General features: G+C 36.2%; 1 protein-coding gene across 5 annotated transcripts in view; it reads right to left on the bottom strand.

Annotated features, from left to right (window-relative positions):
• Positions 1–5,555, bottom strand: part of Cdh19 (cadherin 19) — a 92,702-nt gene extending 87,147 nt beyond the window's left edge. Inside the window, exon 1 of one of the 5 annotated variants that reach the window (XM_060371466.1) lies at positions 5,313–5,555. The gene's annotated coding sequence lies outside the window, so the exon portion shown is untranslated. The remainder of the gene's footprint in view (positions 1–5,312) is intronic. The other 4 variants (XM_060371467.1, XM_060371468.1, XM_060371464.1 and 1 more) reach the window with 4 other exon arrangements.
• Between the last annotated feature and the right edge of the window lie 18,601 nt (positions 5,556–24,156).

The following is a 24,156-nucleotide window of genomic DNA, read 5'->3' as shown; positions in this document are numbered from 1 at the left end:
ACAAGAAGGAAATCAGTTTTCTCTAATGGAGTTTCACTGGGAATATCAACTCTACTCCAGTGCAGGCCTCATGCCCAGATTAGCTGATTGACACAAAATGGGCTCCATAATATTTTATGGACTTTGATTTCATTATTTTTGTCTTCTTGATTTTCTACCCATTTGATTTTACTTTTATTTTATGATTTTTATGTATTTTTTATTTTTAAGAATAAAATAACATAGAGTTGGGTGTGTTGGGAAATGGGGCCATTAAAAATAAAATGTAAAATAAAATTTAACAAAAGCAATGAAAAAATATAAAATGTTTACATAAATGTATTTTAAATTCACGTTTTCTCGTGTATCTTAATTGACTGCAGTATAAAATATACTAGCTTCAACTTTGAGGAATCATTGTATCTTATCTCAGTATTAATAATAATAATGCATTTATATGAGAAGAAACATCATAACACTGCTATGTTCTATAATTTGGATTTTATTATCTTTCTTTTGGTTTAAAATACTGTGATGAGCATGGAAACATATCAATAATTATGTTTTTTTTTCTAAAAAAATAAGAGCTTGGGTAGTTAAATTATTGAATTTCTGTGTTGTATAATTTCTGTTCATAAAAATCTCTGGGAAAGTTTGATAAAATCCCTGTCCTCCAGCTTTTCCTTCCGGCTTGGGTGTTTTTAAGCAAACAAAAAATGATAACCCAAGCCAAAGAGTTGGAGCATTGTGCTCTGCCTTTCTTCACCCCTTCACATTGACTGGTGTGCATTGTCACACTGAAAGCAGCCACGGGAAAACAGTTGTCTTCACTGATTATTTGACACACATGCAACCATTATCGTTTTATACATGTGCACACGGAGCATGCTGAATTCAAATGACTTGATTTAGCTAGTTAGTAAGTCATGAGTTGTTTAAGTCAAATCAATTTAGTCTTTATACTCAGAGCTGATAACTAAACAATATCCTCAAAGAAACTATTGATAATGGATTTGGGGGGAGAAAAAAAAAAGATACACATATGTGCAGTAGTTGACTGTGGTTTATTTTAACTGCAATTCTTCCTAGTTTTTTCTCTTAAAATTGTTATAGCAGTGAGGCTAAAGATGAAGATGAGAAGAAGTGAGAGGACTGAGGATAAAAATAAAGTAATGTAATATGTATGCCATTGAAAATTGATAACAAGGAGCTGGAGAGATGGCTCAACGGTTTAGTGACTGATTGCTCTTCCGGGGTAACCAGGTTCAATTCTCAGCACCCACATGGTAGCTCACAACTGTTTGTAAGACTGAGATCTGATGTCCCCCTCACAGACATGAACACAGGCTAAACACCAATGCACATAAAATGAAAGTAAATTATAAGAAAATTGAAAATCGATAACAAGGCTGAAATTGGACCCTAACATATGTATGTTCATATATAGCATACTAACTAGTAGTATTTATTCAAAGCTTTAATAATTTATGGAATATTTAACTTATTATTCTCAAAATAAAAATACACAAAATGAAGCATAATTAAAAGGAAAAATTCTCATATTTTTTTTCCATAAGTTCTTTTCTCTTCCTTATGGGGCTTGAGAAAGAACACAGGGCCACAAACACAGCAGGAAAAAATCTCACATAATCAAAGCACTCACAAGCAAAATGCTTGCATTTTAAAAATTAACTCTTAATTTAGTGATTTTAAGAATTACTAAAAATACCATAATTATTAAGAACAAAACATATTATAGAAACATTATAATAACATGAAGACACTGGTAAACAAAGAACGAGATACCAGACAGACCAAGAGAACAGTAAATCCAGAAATACAAAGATTTAACAGTATTTAAAAGACGGCATCTTTAACATATCACTTAGAAATATATACAATATATATGGAAAATGAAAATTAAAAACCTTTACAAAAAACAAACTAATATTATATCACTGTTAATGTAAATTCTGGCAATTTGAAATTCCATAGGAAAATAATGAACACAGTTTAATATACAGGCTTTGGTAAAGACTCTTCACTAAATTCTAGCAGCCCAGGAAGAAAGAGGAAGTTCTAACAAGTAAGACCATCCTGTCACAAAGCTTCTGTGCTGCAAAACAAGCAGCACAGAAAAGATCAAGCTCACAGAATCGCAGAAAATGTTTGCCAAACATGATTCTGAAAGGAAATTCGTAAATAAAATACATAAAGGTGAAATAAAAAATAAATGATGCATTATATATTCTTTGAAATTTAATAATTATGATATTATGATAACTCTACTAATAACTGTAAAAGTGAAATTACAAAAATATTATGAATACAACTAGAGATACTCTCTCTGAGGACAAATATTTAGACCTAGGTTTGTGTATGTATGAGTGCTTATTTATTATAGCTTATAAACTTTATCTGCCCCTATAATTGGTAAAATCTACAAGCCCTGGTTAAGAGTGAAAATATATTCACAGAGATGCTCATATCTACACCTGTTCCGCAGGGAGCATTTTTTAGAAGAGATGCATTTATATGCAAATTAAAGGACACTGTAGCCCGGTTTCCTTTTATTAAACACTGCAGAAAGAGCGGCATTTGTATCTACTAGCTCAAGAGCTATTCCACATACTGTCAAGGTGTATTTACTCACTGACAAACAGCAATGCTCTGCTTGACTTTCCAGCGATAACTATATCCTTTTCACATTAACATTTGAATGGTCTCGTTACATTTTATATTTGTCTGTGTATTTTGATAATGTTATCATTTTATTAAAGAAGGTCTTAGTCTATTGACTCGATATGCTTGCATCTTATTAAATTTATTTATTTATTCACTTATTCATTTACATCCCAATGGCAGTCTCCTCCCTCCTCCCCACCCAGACCCAACCTCTTCACCCTTTCCCCATCCACTTTTCCTCAGAAAAGTCAATCAGCCCCCCATTGCCAACCCCAACTCCTGTGCAAACCCACCTGTTCACATCAAGTTAGAACAGAACAGAAGTTCAACCTCTTCCGCTGAGGCCAGACAAGGCAGCCCAGTTAGGGGAAAGGGATCCAAGAGCAGACAACAGAGTTTGTGTCAGAGACAACACTGCCCTGCATGCTAGGGGACCCAGGTGAAGACAAATACATGAGTGCTGGAACCTATGTCCATGCTCTTCGGTTGGTGCTTCAGTCTCTGAAAACCCTATGATTCTAGGTTAGCTGACTCTTCTTGGTCTTCTTGTGGAGTTATCATTCCCTCCAGGACTGCCTCGCCTTTCCCTGACTCTTCCAAAAGACTCCTGGAGCTCCTCCTAATGTGTGGCTGCGGGCCCCAGCATTTTTTTATCACTCATTTTAATAATATAATAGATGACAGAATTTTTGAGACAGTTTAGCCAGATGACAAAGGAAGAAAAAGTGTCATAGTTACATTCCTATAACTTATGTATACACTGCTCATTTCCACAGAAATACAACTTATAAATTCTTCGTAGAAAGAAAATTACCTTGGTCAATTTAAGACATGAATGATGAGCTGAAATTACTTTCAATTCAATATGACATATTGTAAGGGCAAACCATTCATAACATAAGTCTTAAGTAAAGCAAAGATCAAGTAGGAATGCATTGATCCTTCATGGTGATAATTCACTGTGCGCAGTAACAATTTAACCTTCATTTTCTATGTCAAAGTAGACTATTTGAAGATCAAAATCATGTTTTTCCTTCACTGTTAAGTCTTGTTTCACTAACTATTTTATGTAACAACTTGATAATTAGTGTGAGAAATTTTGTGAAATTTGTTCTTGCTTTACTAATTCTAGACCCTGTGGATAATGAGACCAACATCCTCTTAAAAAACCATGTCAACATATTCAACACTTTTGAAAAATGAACTAATTGGATAATGATTTTTACTTTTTCCATCATTCAGCCACATTCTCTCTCTTCAAGGGTAGAGACAGCACGGAAGACAGAAACATGTCTCTTTTTACATATGATTTTGCTCTGTTTTCACCAGGTCAATCATCTTTCTGGTCAGTTTGGTAATCTCATCTCTCTATTTTCTGTCTTTGGAACCATAAAAATGATTCCTGTAGAAATATTAGTAAGTTCCACAGCACTTTACTTTTAGTCTTAATATGTTCTGGGAAACATGCTAAAAGATCATAGTTTCAAAAAGAAATCATGGCTTAGAGCAGTTAAAGTTATTTTTTTCTGTTATTTACTAGTAAGTTTGGTTGTCAATATCAGGCTCATAGCAATAAATTCCAAGAAAGCTTTGATCAATGTGTCCTCTTAAAGCACTGAATAAATTGTTTTCTATTTCTCCTGACTCAATGGAATGCTCAGTACTAATCATTAAAATAAAACATGTAAAATGTTGGCATTCTAAAGTGATGAAGGGTAAAACCACCTTCAATTTATATTTATTTATATATAATTAAACTAAATTAATTTCTGAAAAATACATGGGAAATTTATATGTACATGTCTTACATTTTTATTTAAATTAAACTTATTTTCTCTGATACAAAACAAAATTGTGCGTTGAAACAAGGTAGCATTGACATCTACATACAAGCAATGCATTATTTAAATCATGTTAAGATGTTATATTCGCCTCAATATTCTCTGAAGGTGAAAAAATTCAAAACACACATCATATTAAAGTATCTTTGGTTTATAATAATTTAATCAAATCAATTTAGAAAATTCCTGTGGATAAATACAATGGAAAAATTTCAACACAGGAACAAAAACCAAAACAACAACATCAAAACTGTAAATAAAACTACTCTAAGATGTGTACAAATTGGAAAAAATAATGGTCACAGCAGGGAGAAAGAGAGAGAGAATGAGGAGAAAGAAATCATATACTCTGACTTTGATAATTGTTAGTCTTCAAATAAACACAATTATTAAACCATGCAAAAACTTTTACTCTGAAAAGTATTTATAAAGAAATGAATTGTTATATTTCTTATTTCTTTTATAAAAAATATATTCCCCATATTTAAAGGAATACTTCATTATCCATAGTTCCCAATGATACACAGAAAATGCGAGATAACTTAAAATTAAGCCCAGTCTTATCGATTCACCAAAAAAATATAATTTATTATCTCCAAATATTTGAGAATTTTTAAAAATAAATTTGTATTAGGAAAATAGAAAATTGTTCTTAAATGTTTTAAGAAATGTCCAACACAATTGTTTCCAGATTGCTTTTTCTTATAAAACTCCAACTAGCCTTAATTTTCAACTACGTGATGACTCAATATATTAAATACAGATGATTTATACATTTCAATCTATGTTGAACCATTACAGTCTTACCTGAGCAGATTCAAATCCCAGGAAACATGAGGAAAAGGAAATTGCAGGTTCGTCACAGTTCTGTAAGAAAAGAAGGAAAAGAGCTTCTCTCTTTGATTTACAGGCTTCTTAGCCAACCCTCCCTGAATTACTGTCCTCAGACTTAAGGATGCTGTGCTTTTAGCAGCACAACACGTCAGTATGTCACTGCTTACTCAATGCTATTTTGGGTTCTCCAAGTAGAACCATGAACACTGAGCCTTTTGTTCAAAATACCATAGGGCATTCTGATGACTGTTCTTTGTCTGAGGTTAAAATGGAGACAGCAAAACAACTAGTATGAGTCAGTTATCCTCTCTCTCTCTCTCTCTCTCTCTCTCTCTCTCTCTCTCTCTCTCTCTCTCTCTTTCTCCCTTTCTTCCTTTCTTCTTTTCTCCTTTTCCTCCTTGTTCCTTTGGTTTCTTATTTTGTGTTTTTCCCAACAACAAACAAACTTTCAAAATACTAACCTGATGTAACAAGAAGGGGAGTTATGTAAGTGTGTTCTGCAAATGTAGAGGCCATGCCCCCTCTTGGAGATTAGCCCAGAAAACAAATGATCAATTTAAATCAGGGACACAATTTACTAAAAGGAGAAAAGTCCTTCAGTGTATGTCTAGGCCCTAGCTGCTTTTTAATTCTGTAGCCCTTACTCAGAAATCAAATACCTTGTATAATGAGAAGACATCATCCAAATTATTATATATATATATACATATTATTTTGCTTGGATTACTTATTAACAAATATTTATGTAAGTAAATTCATGTCATAATTAAAATTAGTTATAAAACCTTTATTATCTATTAAAAATCAGTGTTTCTTTACATGTTGCTTGTACGAATTATTTCCCATTAAAATTACTTTTTCATCAAATGAGAGAAAAGGTAAAATAATGTAACCATTGTCTAGAAAGCTAATAATTTCCATAAGATTGTTCTGAGCCTTGATTATGTGAGTGTCATACACTTGTGAGGAAACAACCTTCAATTTCAAGAATGAAGCTGGAGACAAAGTTGAGCTTCATGTAGGTCCATTTTACAATAACCGTGAAAATACAACAGCAAATGGATTACAACATAGTAGCTTATTAGTGACAGAAAGTGTGTGCTGATCAATTGATGCTTTCATATATTAATGTATACAACCAAAATTTATTAATTACAGGTAGACAAAAATTGTTATGTGCCTTCATGACATGAATCAAAAGTTAAGCTCTGTACTAAATGCCCTTATGTACTTATTTATTATTTTGTTTATTTATGACAAGTATAACTGATATATTATAGACATTACTGAAAAGTCTACAATCACAATGAATTAATAATAATTTATTAACTCCTAAAGTTTAACTTACTAAATTTTCAAAGCTAGAAAAGTCTAAAATATTTGTATGTTTCTTCTGGGGTAGTTTTACTGATCATATTTTCTTTTAATCTTTACTGAGATAACACAATCAAAATTAAGGATTATCTTTTTCTGTTTTTTGCCTATGCATTTTCAAAAATATTTTGACTATCTAAGTGTTATCCTGGCACAATAAAATCACAAATCCCAGCACCTGAAAATGGTGAAGGATCTTCTCCATGCAAGAACTGTTGTTTGTGAATCTTGGGTGCAATTAACAGTTTTTTTTTTTCTTTGAATATTTGCTGTGACAGAAGGGACAATTGTGAAACAGTTTTCTTCTTGAGTCCCAGCATTCTACTGTCACCAAAATGGTTTTAGACAACTGTTTATACATGCATAGGTTTTAGAATGTGGGGATATTTTAAGCTGGTTAGGTCAGGTAATACAATCATGAATCTTTTAATAGTTTTCAATAATTTTTTATAAAATATTTTTTATTTATTTATCTATTTATTTTAATTACACTATATTTACTTTGTATCTCCCCTGTAGTTACCTCCACCCTCTCCTCCCAACTCCTCCCTTCTTCCTCCTTCTCCAAGCATGCCCCTCCCCAAGTCCACTGGTAGGGGAGGTCTTCCTATTCCTTCCTTCTGATCCTAGTCAATTAGGTCTCATCAGAAGTGGCTGCATTGTCTTCTTCTGTGGCCTAGTAAGACTGCTCCCCTCTTAGGGGGAGGTGATCAAAGAGCAGGCCAATCAGATTATGTCAGAGAGAATCTCTGTTCCCATTACTATGGAACCCACTAAGAGACTGAACAGTCATGGGCTACATCTATGCAGGGGTTCTTGGTTATCTCCATGCATGCTATTTGGTTGGAGTATCAGTCTCAGGGAAGACCCCTGCGCCCAGATTTTTTGGATCTGTTGCTCTCCTTGTGGAACTCCTGTCCCCTCCAGGTCTTACTAACTCCCACTTCTTTCATAAGATTCCCTGCAATCTGTCCAAAGGTTAGCCAATATTAGCTACAGTTTATTAACTTTGTATCCCAGCTGAATCCTGTTCCCTCATTCCCTCCCAATCCCACTCTCCTCCCTCATCTTCTCCCTGCCCCTTTCAAAGTCCACTGATAGGGAAGGACCACCTCCTCTTTCTTCTGACCCTAGCTTATCAGTTACCTTCAGGCATGGCTACAAAGGCCTCCTTTGTGGTATAGCAGGGCTGCCCCTCCCTCAGGGGTGCGGGAGGTCAAAGAGTCACCCATTGAATTCATGTCAGAAATGGTCCCCGTTCCCCTTGCTAGGGAGCTCCCTTGGATACTGAGCTACATCCGAGATTATATCCAGATATGGTCCTTGGTTGGAGATACAGTTTCATAAAAGACCCCTGTGCCCAGATATATTTGGTCCTTGTGGAGCTCCTGTCCTCTCCAGGTCATACTATCTCCCCCTTTTTTCATATGATTCCCTGCAATTGGCTGAAGGTGTTTAAGATCAACAATCAACAATCAACGACAGCCTACAGACTGGGAAAGGATCTTCACCAACCCTATATCTGACAGAGGGCTAATATCCAGTATATATAAAGAACTCAAGAATTTAAAAAGCAACAAATCAAGCAATCCAATTAAAAAATGGGGTGTGGAGATAGACAAAGAACTCTCTGTAGAGGGATGTAGAATGGCAGAGAAAATCTTTAAGAGATGCTCAATGTGCTTAGACATCAGAGAGATGTAAATCAAAACAACCTTGAGATTCAATCTTTTTTTTAATTTTATTTTTTTATTTTTTATTTTTTTATCAGTTACATTTTATTAACTCTGTATCCCAGCCGTGTCCCGATCCCTCATTCCCTCCCAGTCCCTCCCTCCCTCCCTCATCTCCACCATGCCCCTTTACAAGTACACTGATGGGGGGACCTCCTCCCCATTCATCTGATCCTGTTTTATCAGGTATCTTCAGGACTGGCTGCAAAGCCCTCCTCTGTGGCCTAACAGGACTGCTCCTCCCTTCGGGGGTGGGGAGACCAAAGAGCCAGTCATTGAGTTCCTGTTAGAAATAGTCCCTGTTCCCCTCACTTTGGGAAACCAATTGGTTACTGAGCTACCACAGGCTACATCTGAGTGGAGGTTCTAGGTTATATCCATACATGGTCCTTGGTTGAATGTCAGTCTCAGAAAAGACCCTGTGCCCAGATATATTTGGTCCTTGTGGAGCTCCTATCCTTTCCCCATCAGACTAACTCCCCTTCTTTCTTATGATTCCCTGTACTCTGCCAAAGGTTTGGTCATGAGTCTTTGCTTTGAAAACACTGCTAGTTAGAGTCTTTCAGATGCGCTCAGTAGACTCCTGTCATATGTTCAATGCACATCCCATCTGTCTTTCTAAATGAGGATTGATCATCTTACCCCATGTCCGCTCAATTGATTATCTTTTTTAGGTGTATAGATTTCATTATGTTTATCATATCTTATAGGTCTATATAAGTGAGTATATCCCATGTTTGTCTTTCTCCTTCTGGGATATTTCACTCAGCATGATCTTTTCTAGATCCCACCATTTGCCTGCAAATTTCATGATTTCCTCCTTTTTGATTGCTGAGTAGTATTCCATTGTATAAAAATACCACAATTTCTGTACCCATTCCACCGTTGATGGACATCTCGGTTGTTTCCAGGTTCTGGCTATTACAAATAGAGCTGCTATAAACATGGTTGAGCAAGTGTCCTCTTTGTGTACTTGAACAAACTTTGGGTATATACCTAGCAGTGGTATAGCTGGGTCTGGAGGAAGCACTATTCCTATTTGTCTTAGAAAGCGCCAGATAGCTTTCCAGAGTGGTTGTACCAGTTTACATTCCCACCAGCAGTGGAGGAGGGTTCCCCTTTCTCCACAACCTCTCCAGCATGTGTTATCGCTTGAGTTTTTCATCTTGGCCATTCTGATGGGTGTAAGGTGATATCTCAGGGTCGTTTTGATTTGCATTTCCCTGATGGCTAATGAGGATGAGCATTTCTTTAAGTGTTTTTCTGCCATTCGATATTCCTCTGTCGAGAATTCTCTGTTTAGCTCTGTTCCCCATTTTTTAATTGGATTACTTGGATTGCTGCTTTTCAGCTTCTTTAGTTCTTTGTATATACTGGATATTAGTCCTCTATCAGATAAAGGGTTAGTGAAGATTCTTTCCCAATCTGTAGGCAGTCGTTTTGTTTTGATGACGGTATCCTTTGCTTTACAGAAACTTTTCAGTTTCATGAGGTCCCATTTATTGATTGTTGCTCTTAGAGCCTGTGCTGTTGGTGTTCTGTTCAGGAAGTTGTCTCCTGTGCCAATGAGTTCTAGGCTGTTCCCCACTTTTTTTTTTCCAATTGATTTAGGGTATCTGGTTTTATGTTGAGGTCCTTGATCCACTTTGACTTTAGTTTTGTGCAGGGTGATAAATATGGATCTATTTTCATTTTTCTGCATGTAGACATCCAGTTGGTCCAGCACCATTTGTTGAAGATGCTGTCTTTTTTCCATTGAATGGAATTGGCTTCTTTGTCGAATATCGAGTATTCATAGGTGTGTGGATTTATTTCTGGGTCTTCTATGCAGTTCCATTGATCCTCCTTTCTGTTTCTATGCCAATACCATGCAGTTTTTATTACTGTTGCCCTGTAGTACAGCTTGAGATCAGGAATGGAGATACCTCCAGATGATCTGTTGTCGTACAGGATCGTTTTGGAGATTCTGGGTTTTTTGTTTCTCCATATGAAGCTGAGAATCTTTTTTTCAAGGTCTGTAAAGAATTGAGTTGGTATTTTGATGGGAATTGCATTGAATCTGTAGATTGCTTTTGGCAGTATGGCCATTTTCACAATGTTAATCCTACCAATCTATGAGCACGGGAGATCTTTCCATCTTCTTATATCTTCTTCGATTTCTTTCTTCAGATACTTGAAGTTTGAGATTCAATCTTACACCAATCAGAATGTCTAAGATCAAAAACTCAAGTGACAACACATGCTGGAGAGGTTGTGGAGAATTGGGAACCCTCCTCCATTGCTGGTGGGAATGTAAACTTGTACAACCACTTTGGAAGTCAATCTGGTGCTTTCTCAGAAAATTAGGAATAGTGCTTCCTCCAGATACAGCTCTACCACTCCTAGGCATATATCCAAAAGATGCTCAAGTACACAACAAGGACATTTGTTCAACCATGTTTGTAGTAGCTTTATTTGTAATAGCCAGAAGCTGGAAACAACCCAGATGTCCATCAACAGAGGAATGGATACAGAAATCGTGGTACTTTTACACATAGGAATACTACTCAGTAATTAAAATAAGAAATCATGACATTTGCAGACAAATAGTGAGATCTAGAAAAGATCATTTTGAGTGAGGTATCCCAGAAGGAGAAAGACACAGACAGTATATACTTACTTATGAGTGGGTACTAGATTTATAAGAAAGGATAAACATACTGAAATCTGTACACCTGAAGAAGATAAACAAGAAAGAGGACCCAGGGTAAGATGATCAACCCTCACTTAGAAAGACAAATGGGGTGCATTGGACGTAGGAGGAAACAAGTAACAGGACAGGAGCCTACCACAGAGGGCCTCTGAAAGACTCTACCTAGCAGTGTATCAACGTAGATACTGAGACTTAGCTGTGATGTCCTCAAAGATTCTCTTGAAGCCGCAGTTTGTTGCTGTAGCCTGAGATTCTGCACAATGTTTCTGGTTTTCTAAACACCTTAAACAAATCCTAAATGATTATAATTATTAAGTACATCTCAGGTCGACTAAAGTGTTTAGGAGAAAATCTTACACATCTGCATCTGAGTCCAGTCCACACATTTCTCCACATTCTGTTTGCACCATCCAACAATATCATGTGAACTCAAGTATCGACATCACCAGGCATCATATTTACAATAATTGTGCTCCATGCTCTACTTCTCTGCTTAATGTAAGCTCCAAGCCTCACATAATTATAACTACTACACTTCATCTCTTTCACAGTTAGAAAGTGAAATAAAGCTGACACACAGTTATATGAGTAAGAGTTGAATTGTTTCTTATGGAGCTCGGCTCTTTTAAATCAAAATCGTTGGCTTTTTAAAAAACATATTGATTTTGACATTCATTTAAAATATCTTCCAGTATTATTGCTACACCTTTTTTTTTTTCTCTGTTTACCTGCCTCCATGGTCCAGAGATGTCTCTGATTCTGTAGATGATAGCTATCAGAGAAAATGTTATAAACCTCAAAATTACTGTCAGGAAAATGTTCTCTCAATTAACTCATATGGGTTATAAACCTGTAAAAACGCCCAGACTCACAGAAGGAACTGTTGTTGATCACAGTATATTAAAGTTGTAATAGAGCAGAAGTCGGTTTTATTTTCCAAGTATCTGCCTTGGTTTTCTCTTTTTTGAAATATTTGTTGTTTCCTCTTTGTGTTCAAGTCTTAGTTTGATCATTTTCTCAAATGTTTAGATTTTGAAATAGCTGTCTGCTAATTCATGGACAATGAACGTGAAGCATATGATATGCCATTTCATTGCTTGCACTGGTAGTACATGAGTTTATTTACCCAGGTCTAGAATTTGCACTTTAATTTCAGTGATCATTGCTACTTAATATCTATTTTGAACTTTTTTCCCATTCACCACAGCTCCTCTGTTATTTTCTTTCTTACTCATGTCTAAACTGTTTGCTATGGCCATTTCTAAAAATATTCCAAATAGCTCTAAAAAAAAAAAAAAAAAAAAAAAACAGCTGTCCAATAGCCAGATTTTCAGCTTTAGCAATTTATTTGGTTAATTAATCTTCTAAATCATAGGGGGCAATTTCTGTAATGATTTATTGTAAATGTCAACTGTAGTATTATCTAAAAGAAAGAAATTTGAATATAATACTCAAAATTATATTTTTTTAAAAATATAATGAATTATCTAACAAAACATGGCAAACACAAGCTTACAATGTCATACTATATGAAATACAGAACTAAGTTTATTCAAATAGAGAATTACTTGCTTTGTACCTACAGGATGTTAAAAAATGCATTTAGGTGGATTCAAATAATGATATAAGTAATTAGGATTGCTGAATCCTTTCACAAAAATTAAGTTATCAGAAAATTAATAGGTTTTACTACGACATTTTCATATACATAATTATAGTTGTTTTTATTTAACTATCTCTCCCATTTCAATCCACCACCATCAATGTCCCTTCTTACCTCCTCCTCCCATAAACATCTCCCTCCTATATTCATATTACATGTGTTTCATTACATTTTTTCTTTTTTTAAAGTATTACCATTCTTTTATTTTTTTATTAACATTATCATTAATTATAATTTATTCAATTTATATCTCAGCTATGGTCCCATCCCACATATCCTCCCAATCCCATCCTCCCTCCTTCTTCTCCCCCTATTTCCTCAACCCCCAGTCCACTGGGTTCCTCCTCTCTTATCTCCCCTAGCATATCAGGTTTCATCAGGGTTGGCTGCACTGTCTTCTTCTTCCACCTGGCAAGGCTGCACCACACAAGGGAAGGTAATCAGAGAGCCTGCCACTGAGTTCATGCCCGAGAAAGCCCCCGCTCTCCTTACTAAAGATCCCACTGAGAGACTGAGTCTGTGGGCTATATCTGAGCTGGGGTTTTAGAATCTCTACATGCACTGTCATTGGTTGGGGTATCATTCTCTTCAGGGTATACTGGGCCCAATGTTTTGGGCTCTGTTGGTGTCCTTTTGAGCTCCTGCCCCCTCCAGGTCTTTTTATCTCCCTCTTTGTTCATAAAATTCCATGAATTCTGCCCAAAGTTTGGCTATGATTCTCAGTGTCTTCTTCAATACTTCTATCAGTAGAGTCTCTCAGAGGCCGTCTGTGGTAGGCTCCTGTCCTGTTCCCTGTCTTCTCCTGCTTGCAATGTCTATTGCATTTGCCCTTCTGAAAGATGATTGAGTATTACTAGGGTCTTCCTTCTTGTTTAGGTTCTTTAAGAGTATAGATTTTATTATTCTTATCCTATATTATATGTCTAATAACCACTTATGAGTGAGTATATGTCATGTGTGACTTTCTGCTTCTGGGTTACCTCACTCAAGATCATCTTTTCTAGTTCTATCCATTTGCCTACAAATTACATGATTTCCTTGTTTTTAATAGTTGAATACTATTCCATTGTGTAAATGTACAACAATTTCTGTATCCATTCCTACATTGAGAGACATCTAAGTTGTTTCCAGATTCTGACTATAACAGATAAAGCTGCTGTGAACCTCGTTGAGCAAATGTCCTTATTGAACGGTGGTGCATATTTGGGTATATGCCTAGGAGTGGTATAGTGCAGGTATACCACTATTCTCAATTTTCTGAGAAAGCTCCAGATTCATTTCCAGAGTGGTTGTACATAGCTACATTCCCTCCAGCAATGGAGGAAGGTTCCCCTTTCTGCACATCCTCTCCAGCATGTGTTGTCACTTGAGATTTTGACTTTAACCATTCTGATGGGTATAAGGTGAAATCTCAGGGTCATTTTGATTTGCATCTCCTGATGACTAAGTATGTTGAGCATTTCCTTAAGTGTTTCTCTATATTCTGTATTCCTCTATTGACAATTCTCTGTTTGGTTCTGTACCTCATTTTTTAATTAGATTACTTGGTTTGTTAGTGTTTAACTTCATACGTTCTTTATATTTTCTGGATATTAACCCTCTGTCAGATATAGGGTTGGTGAAAATCCCAATCTGAAGGCTGTTGCTTTATTCTTCTGAGAGTGTCCTTAGCTCTACAGAAGCTTTTCAGTTTCATGAGGTCCCATTTATTGATTGTTGATCTTGTAGCCTGGGCTGTTAGTGTTCGGTTCAGAAAATGAGCTCCAGGTTCTTCCCTATTTTTTCTTCTAACAGGTTTAGTGTGTCTGGTTTTATGTTGAGGTCTTTGATCAACTTGGACTTTAGTTTTGCTCAGGGTGACAAAAAAAGGATCTACATCCATTTCTCTACATGTAGACATACAGTTAGAGCAACACTATTCTTTAAAGATTCTTTTTTCCAATGTATTGTTTTGGCTCCTTTGTCAAAAAAAACAAGTATTTATTTTTGGGTCTTCTATTCAGTACCATTGACCCACCAGCCTGTTTCTCTGTCAGTACCATGTGTTTTTTATTACTGTTACTCTGTAGTACAGATTGAGATCTGATATGGCGATAGCTCCAGAGGATCTGTTATTGTACAGGATTGTTTTAGCAATTCGTTTTGTTTGTTGTTGTTGTTGTTTGTTTGTCTTGTTTTTACACATGAAGTTGAGAATTGTTCTTTCAAGTTCTGTAGAGAATTTTGTTGGTATCTCTATGGGAATTGCATTGAATCTGTGGATTGCTTTTGGCAGGATGGCCATTTTCACTATGTTAATCCTACCAATCCATGAGCATGGGAGATCTTTCCATCTTCTGATATCTTCTTCAACTTCCCTCTTCAGAGGCTTGAAGTTTTTTTCATAGAGGTTTTTCACAAGCTTGTTTAGAGTCACACCAATACTTAAGTGACACCAAAAATTTTACCAGAGAACTCCTACAGCTGACAAACACCTTCATCAAAGTGTGTGGATACACAATTAACTAAAAAAAATAACCAGTAGCCCCTCTGTATAAAAATGATAAATGGGATGAGAGGGAAATTAGAGAAACAACACACTTCACAATAGTCACAAATGATACACAATAACTCTGTGTAACTGTACCCAAGCATGTGAAAGACCTGTATGACAAAACCTTTAAGATGTTGAAGAAAAAAATTGAAGAAGATATCAGAAGATGGAAAGAGTCCCAGTGATTATGAATCGGGAGGATTAATTTAGTAAAAATGGCTGTCAAAGCACAACAATCTCTGATTCAAAGCAATTTCCATGAAAATATCAACACAATTATTTACAAACCTTAAAAATCTTTATAAGTAATATTTCTAAAATTTATAGATATAAAATTTATATTTCCATATAGGTTGTTTCCATATTTTGTAATTTATGTAGAAAACAAAATGAAACAAACAAATATCAACAACAAAAAGAATAGCCTAAACAATCTATGATAAAAGAACTTCTGGAGGAATCACTTCCCCTGATTTCTAGCTGTATTATAGAGCAATAGCAATAAACTCCTGCATGGTATTGGCATAGAAACAGATAGGTTGATCAAAGGATTTGAAGACTTATGAATAAACACATACATCTATGTACACTTGATTTTTGACAAAGAAGCTAAAATCAGGCAATGAGAAAAGATAGCATCTTCAACAAATGGTGCTTGATATCTGCATGTAGAACAATGCTAATAGATACCTATCGATCACCTTGTACAAAACTCAAGGCCATGTGGATCACAGAATTCAACATAAAACCAGATACATTAAATCTAATAGAAGATAAAGTGGAGAATAACCTTCAGCTCATCGATACAGAAGACAACTTCTTGAACAGACCACAAATAACTCTGGCACTAAAAGCAACAATTAATAAACAGGACCTCATGAAACTGAAAAGCTTTTTATTTTTTATTTTATTTTATATTTTTTTGAAAGGAAAGTTCATTGTCAACAGGACAAAATGGCAGACAAGAGAATGGGTACAGATCTTCACCGACCTACATCCAACACAGGGCTAATATCAAATATATAGGATGAAATTACACAAACAACCCAATAAAAAATGAGGTACAGAACTAAACCAAGAACTATGAACAGAGAAATCTAGAATGGCTGAAAAATGTTTAAAGAAATGTTCAAAAGTTCTTACTCATCAAGGAAATGCAAATCAAAATGACCCTAACATTCCATCTTACACCCATCAGGATGGGAAGCTTGTGGAGAAAGGAAAAAAACACATCCAATTGCTAATGGGAGCGAAACTTGTACACTCACTTTGGAAATCAATCTGGCAGTTTCTCAGAAAATTGGAAATAGTTCTACCTCAAGACCCAGCTATACCACTCCTGGACATACACCCAAAAGGTACTCCACCATACCACAAGGGCACTTGCTCGACTATGTTCATAGTAGCTTTATTCATAATAGTCAGGAACTGCACACAACCTAGAAGTCCCTGAACCAGAGAATGGATAGAGAAAATGTGGTACATTTACACAATGGTATACTACTCAGCTATGAAAAACAAAGATATCTTTGAATTTGCAGGGAAATTGATGGAACTTGAAAATATTATCCTGAGTGAGATAATCCAAAACAAACAAACAAACAAACAAAAAGTTGTTCATGGTATGTACTCACTTATAAATGGATGTTAGCCATAAAGTAAAGGATTACCATACTACAGTCCGTACACCCAACAGAGCATGCTTGAAACTCACTCAGAAGGGGAAAGAAAATAGGCACTGGAGGTGGATTTATATTCCTCTTCCATTTTCACCCTATATTTAAAAATTATTTTTCTTTATATTCATTTCCACCTCTGTTTATCCCAGATCACATTCCCACCTCCATACCATAAAGCTTTGTGTTTCTTTTTCAAAAGTTACATCCAACCTGTGCTGCCAAAATACTCTTGAATATACAACCTCGCAGATCTCGTGCCCTTAAAATCAGCTCTTCCTCTCTACATAGTTATCAGTTTCTAGTGGTTCCTCAGCTGTGCTAGAAAACTGTTCCCACTTTGCCCCTTGCATGTTGGATTTTTTATGGCTCAAGCTTATGCAGATCATGTACGTGGTGTCACAGCAACTGTGTGTTTATATGAGAAGCTACCTTGCTATTTCTGGAAAGCATTGTTCCTTGTAGCACACACCACTTCTGGCTCTTAGAATCTCCATACCTGCTCTTATACAATGATCCTTGAGCCTTGTGTAGAGCTGTATGAGTATAGATGCCCCACTTAGAGCTCTTAACTCTACTATTAACTGTATGATGATATCGCGTGTTATTGAACATCATCATTTCCAAGCCTTTCAAATATTTCAATTATTTATTGTAATTCTTTTGATAAAAGTGCTGTCAAAAGTAATTTCTCTAGTGTCAATAGTACTTTTATCATCTTAAGCCAAACTTCATATCAGTAAAAGAGCAGTGCACTTCACGAAGGTACACATAGACAAAGTTTCTGCATGTGAGAATGAGTACCTGCGTTCATTAGATGAGATGTTCACTCTTGAACTCTGAAAGCAGGCAAGTTCTTGATAATGCTGGATGGCAAAGATGATACTTTAGCAGCATCCTGTGTGCTCAGTACAAATACCCAAAGTATAAAATACTTACACTTTAATACTTTACAGTATTAAAAAATTTTATTACCCTAACAGCAATTCCACATAACAAACTCTGCAACTAGTGTTATAAGCCTGGTCATGTGTCACCAGTGTTCTTCCACTGGTGACATGAGGTAATACAACACAGTGCAGCAGGAAGGTTTCTAATATTTGGGCTCGTTTTTCAGTAGCTCCATTGCATACTAAGTTTAATGCAAAATTCAGTTTCTGCTAGCGAATTCCTTCTTTGAATTTATTTCAGGTATAAGCAAACTATAATGCAGCTTCCATTGGTGGTCTGATAAAACCACTGGTATTTATTTTACGTGAAAACTGAAGCTTGTTTTCTTTTCAATGTGATAATTTGTGCTGTTAAATCTTAATACCACTCATGCATGTCTAAGAATTATACACACTAAATAAAAAATATGTGAAATGTATTTTTGGTTAAACTTTTGATCGCCTCATATCTTACATTATCTTACATTTCAGTGAAAAAAAATCAAAATCATTTAATTAAAAATCTATCCATTTATTTATTTAGTATATTTAACTGCACTGCTCAAAATTGCTTGATCTTCCTGAGTGAATTTTGCTCTCAGTATATTTCATAAATAATAAATCTACTCCTAGAAAGCAACTTAGTTGTAAAGATTGATTTACATCCAGGCACTTGCTATCTTCAACTTTAGCACATGTTTTTAGAAAATACCAAGAAGGACATTTTCATGAAGCAGAAATCTGAAACAAATGTATTTCTAACCTGAATCAATGAATGGTAGTTGTTTTCTTAACCAATAAAATTGACATCTACAAGCTAGCTATATATCTTTTGTTCTAATCTCTCTTGGTAGATAACAAGATAACAATTGCTCCCTTGATTGCTTCTCAGTGGAAAACACTATTAAATGCAAAACACATGATTGAGATAGTTTCTGCATTTAAAATTGACATTAAGACTTAGGTAAAATGTATGTGAAATATATTACTTAGACAATGCTTAAAAGTTATGCGGGTCCAAAGGCATCAGCATTCCTTATTTTCATTATAATACATGGCACCTTATATTTTGTTTCTTTTTCTAATAAAATCCCTCTTTAGGATTTTCTTTAGGATTGCCTAGAACATTTGAGACCTCTGTCAACAGTTTAATGATAAAGAAGCACACAATGAATGAAGAGTTATTGTTCAATTCCGACAGTGTCTCAGTCAGTAATTCAGTAATACAGTACTGCGTGTAAGTGAATATTTCTTATTTTATGTATACAGTTAATGGTTATATCTTTTAGTATAGGCTGAATTAGACTTTGGCTTTTCAAAAAAAAAATCAGAAAATCTTCATGACTGTGAACTAAAATAACTCCACTCTTCCAATTGGTTCACTGGGACACTTCCTTGTAAGCACCAACCACAACTTGTGTTAACAAAGCAGACACTGGGATGAAATAAATACGTGTTTTCGGCGAGGCCCCAGGGATAGCCAGGTCAAGACTTGCCCACTAGCTCTTAAATTTACCCCCAGACCTGACAAAGTATCACTTCCACTCGCATTTTCAGTAGAATGTAAATGAGCTGGAATAGCAAAAGCATATTAAGTTCCAAGTACAGGAGCCACCAACATGAGAGAGATAGTTGTTGTGATGACCACAAACTCAAAATATAGAGCAAAACTGGCTATCTGCCAGTACATAATACTTTTTTTTTTTTTCTGGGGAACAAGGCCAAATTATTTCAAGTCATTATATTTCAAGCTCAAATACCAAAAACTATGAGGGATATTTGTTCTTCTGTTCGATGTTGCTGTGTTTGTTTTATGTATCTTGGTCAGGTGATCTCAAAATGTCTACTTTTCTACAGAGGTAGTGGTCAAAGAGAGGGAACAAGTTAGGAGAGGGGGCGCAGAGAAATATGAAGGTGAAGATCAGACAAAAGTAGAGAAGGCCTATAGAGAAAAGAGAAACTGAGGGTGGGAACACCTCTGTGACAAGCTTGTTAAGCTCCTGGGAGGATCTGAGGGGGCCTCAAGCAGAAACTACTAGTTGCAGGGGGAAGAGTGACGGAAGAGGAAACCCTCTAAATAGGTAAGTTTCCTAGTATAGGTTGATGAACAACTCCCCACCCACCCAACTCTGACCCAAATTTCACCATGCTTGAAATATGTGCAGGGATGAAGATAGAGCAGACAGAGCAGAGATCGAGGGGACATTCAACCAATGCCTGATGCCACCAAAGACCCACATTTTGGGAGTGTGCCAACCCCTGATACTGCGAACGATGCTCTGCTAAGCTTGCAGACAGGAACCTATCAGAATTGTCTTCTGAGAGACTCTACCAAGCAATGCCTCGAACCAGATGCTGAGACTCACAACCAAACATTGGGCGATGAGTACAGAGTCTTGTGGAAAACTGGGAGGGAAAAGGACCCGGAGATGACAGCAGCTCCAAAAAGAGACCAACAGAGCCAGCTAACCAGGGCCCAGAGGGACTTGCTGAGACTGAAGTGACAATCAAGGAGGATTAATGGACTGCATCTGGACCTCCCACAAAACGTAGCTGATGGGCATATTAGGCTTCATGCAGGTCCTCAAGTAATGAAAGCAGAGACTACATCTGACATGGCCTTTCCTGCCAGCTTTTGATTCTGCCTTACCAGGTGACAGGGGAAGAGGACATGCTCAGTTCTGATACAACTTGAGAAGCTGGGGTGTTCAGGAATAGGGACTCCCTTTTTCTGAGGAATACAGGAAGGTGGGTGGCGAGAGACAGTGGGGGGCTTGGAGGCAAGGTGAGATGGGGTTACAACCAGGATGTAAAGTGAATATGCAAAAAAAGTACCTACTTTATTTTAACTGTAATATACAGCACTGGATGGGTGTAGAATCCACTGCTTGCTCTTACAGACTCAATGCTAGGTACCAAATGTACTAAGTGAAAATACTCACAGCATATATAAACTTTCCAACACAGGCACATCAAGGGCTCTTATTACAAGAAATAGAAAATGTTGGCAGATTATGCCTTCACTGTTTCCTAGTTGGCATTACATTACATTCTAGAATTTTCTTTTATTTAATTTCTTCCTCCAATGTAACCTGTATGTCAGAGACATTTTAAGATAACAGTCCAGTGTGGTTTGGGTATTTGTCCAGAAAAAAAAAAAAAAAAAAAAAACTATTTCTGAAGCCTCTGCCTTAAGTCCAATCAGATCCAAATTCAAATAAACAGACTATCCGCTCTTCTTAAACTTACTATGTATTTCTTTGATTACTCATATTCTAAACTAAATGGTCCTGTGTAATAGGCAGTATACTCAGATTTGGGTGTTTGGTTTGGTTGTTTTGTTTTGTTTTTTGTTTGTTTTTCTGATAATTGTTTGTTAAGATCATGGAACAGAAGAATGAAGGGTTGTAAGAACCAGGAGAGTTGAGGACACCAAGAAAACATGGCCCAGAGAATCAGCTAAGTAGGGAGGGCCTCATGGACTGAAGCAGCAGAAGCAGCAGTCACAGTTCCTGCATTGTTCTATACTAGGTCATCTGCATACATGCTGTGGTATTTTAGCTGGGGCTTTCGTGTGACTCCTATCAATGAAGTAGGTGTGTATCTGACTTTTTCCTGCTCATAGGATGCTTCCCTTCTACTACAATGCTTTTTTCAGCTTTTATATGAGGTACATGCCCAGCCTTGTTGCATTTTGTTCTACTGAGTTCAGTTCATATCCCTGGGAGGCCTGTTCTTTTCTGAAGTGGAAGACAGGAGCAGTGAATCTTGAGGAGAGGGGGAGTGGAGGAGGGACTAGAAAGAATGCAAGGTGGAGAAGCTGTGGTTGGGATGTATTATATGAGAGAAGAATAAATATTCAAAAGGATGACATGCATATGACAATAATTATATTGTTTTAATATGAACAAGGGGTCAATATTTGGTTTCACATAGTGTCTACAGCAAACACAATGGTATTTAGGTAAGTTAGATTTGACAATCTGTTAAGACAAGCAGTCTTTGATCTAGGCAATACAGCCAAGTTTATGTAGTGTTTGAAATGAATGCATCAAGCTCTAGCTACCATTTCCATCACTGTACAAACTGGACATGATAACTTGGTTATAATCACAGAACTGGAAAGATAAAGGCAGACTTTTAATAAGTTCAAGAGCATCTTCATCTCCATGTCACCATGGAGTTCAAGGGCAGGGTTGAATATATAAATCACTATATGAAAAAGCTTGAAAAAGAAATATAATCTTTAAAAGGAAGTAAGGAAGAAAGAGATGGAGGGGAAAGATAAAATTGCCATAATTCTAATACCAGAATGACCATATATTATCAACTAAGGCCTACATAAAACTATCCAAATCAGCAAAATGAGAAATACTGAAATAGGAACTAGCTGATGCCAGAAAAGTAATTATTCAAGTAGTACACAACATGCAGGAAAATTTGGAGGCATGTACTGTATGTCCAGAACCAGAATGGAGAACTTGAGGAGGACCCAGAAAGACATTTCCTCACAACTGCATCTGTCATTTGAGTAACAGTTGCCACTGCTGTGATTAGAAACTGAGTAAAGAACTGCCGTGTTTGTTTGTTTTATTTTTTGTTTGCTTGTTTTTCTCACCAAAATGTATCCAGACATTCTACTACATTTGAGAAAACTGTTATAAATGTTATTGGCCCAAGCTTTCTTTAGATTATTTCGACAGTATGTTTTTTTTAATTTAAAAACTTGGAAGGTTTAAATTGTATGGATAATCATCTAGGTTCAAACAGCTGTGAGTCTGTAAAAGCTGTACATATATCCCCCATGACAGCATGTTTTTGGTATTGCTCTGGGTTCTTTCCCTATCCATAGATAGGGTCCTTCCCATAGAAGCTTGGTAGTGATGGTTTATTTTCAACACTCTAAAACAGAAAAATTCAATGTGACCTTTCATACAACATGTTCTCAGAAAATATGATACGCTCCAGGGAATTAATGGCATACCATCACCATTACCCTAGCTAACATATCACGGCTGTAATTTTTAAAAACCATAAACTTGGTGTGAGAAGAATACTGAAACTAAATTCACATTGGATAAAATTAAAATTGTAGACCTTCACATACTCAGGTATGTCTTAGTTCATTTTAATAAGTCACTACAATGGAACTTCAGATTGATAGGTATTTGGTATTACGGGGCATCTAAAATAGAGAAAAGCTACAGAAAATTCACTGAAAACATTTTTTTTTTGCAGCTTCTTAAAGCATATGTTCACTCATGCCTATAAGAAACTTAGATGACTGATGCAAGCTTAGCTGAGAGTCCTATAAAAGTTTTATAACTCCATTTCTTTTTTGGATTTGTTATTTTATTTAACATTAATTAATTAATTAATTAATTTCTTAAAATTTATTCATTTTCTTTGCCTTTCAGGATGGGGATTGACCGTTTTAATTAGGGTCTTCTCTCTTGCTTAGTTTCTTTAGATGCACAGATTTTAGTGGGTTTGTCCTATGTTGTATGTCTATATGAGTGAGTATATACCATGTGTGTCTTTTTGCTTCTGGGACAACTCACTCAGGATTATCCTTTCCAGGTCCCACCATTTACCTGCAAATTTCATGATTTCCTTATTTTTTATTGCTGAGTAAAACTCCATTGTATAGATGTACTTCAATTTCTGCATCCATTCTTCAGTTGAGGGGCATCTGGGCTGTTTCCAGCTTCTGGCTATTACAAATAAAGCTGCTACAAACATGGTTGAGCAAATGTGCTTTTTGTGTACTTGAGCCACTTTTGGATATATGCCTAGGAGTGGTATGGCTGGATCTTGGGGAAGTGTTATTCCTAGTTGTCTGAGAAAGCACCAGATTGATTTCCAGAGTGGTTGTACAAGTTTACATTCCCACCAGCAGTGGAGAAGGGTTCCCCTTTCTCCACAACCTCTCCAGCATGTGTTGTCACTTGAGTTTTTCATCTTGGCCATTCTCATGGGTGTAGGTGAAATCTCAGGGTCGTTTTGACATGCATTTACCTAATGGCTAATGAGGTTGAGCATTTCTTTAAGTGCTTCTCTGTCATTTGATATTCCTCTACGGAGAATTCTCTGTTTAGCTCTGTTCCCCATTTTTTTAAGTGGATTACTTGGTTTGCTGCTTTTCAGCTTCTTTAGTTCTTTATATATACTGGATATGAGTCCTCTATCAGATAAAGGGTTGGTGAAGATTCTTTCC

The sequence above is a fragment of the Meriones unguiculatus genome, chromosome 18 (assembly GCF_030254825.1).
Source record: "Meriones unguiculatus strain TT.TT164.6M chromosome 18, Bangor_MerUng_6.1, whole genome shotgun sequence".
Classification (NCBI taxonomy): domain Eukaryota; kingdom Metazoa; phylum Chordata; class Mammalia; order Rodentia; family Muridae; genus Meriones; species Meriones unguiculatus.
This window is presented reverse-complemented; position numbering and strand designations above follow the sequence as displayed.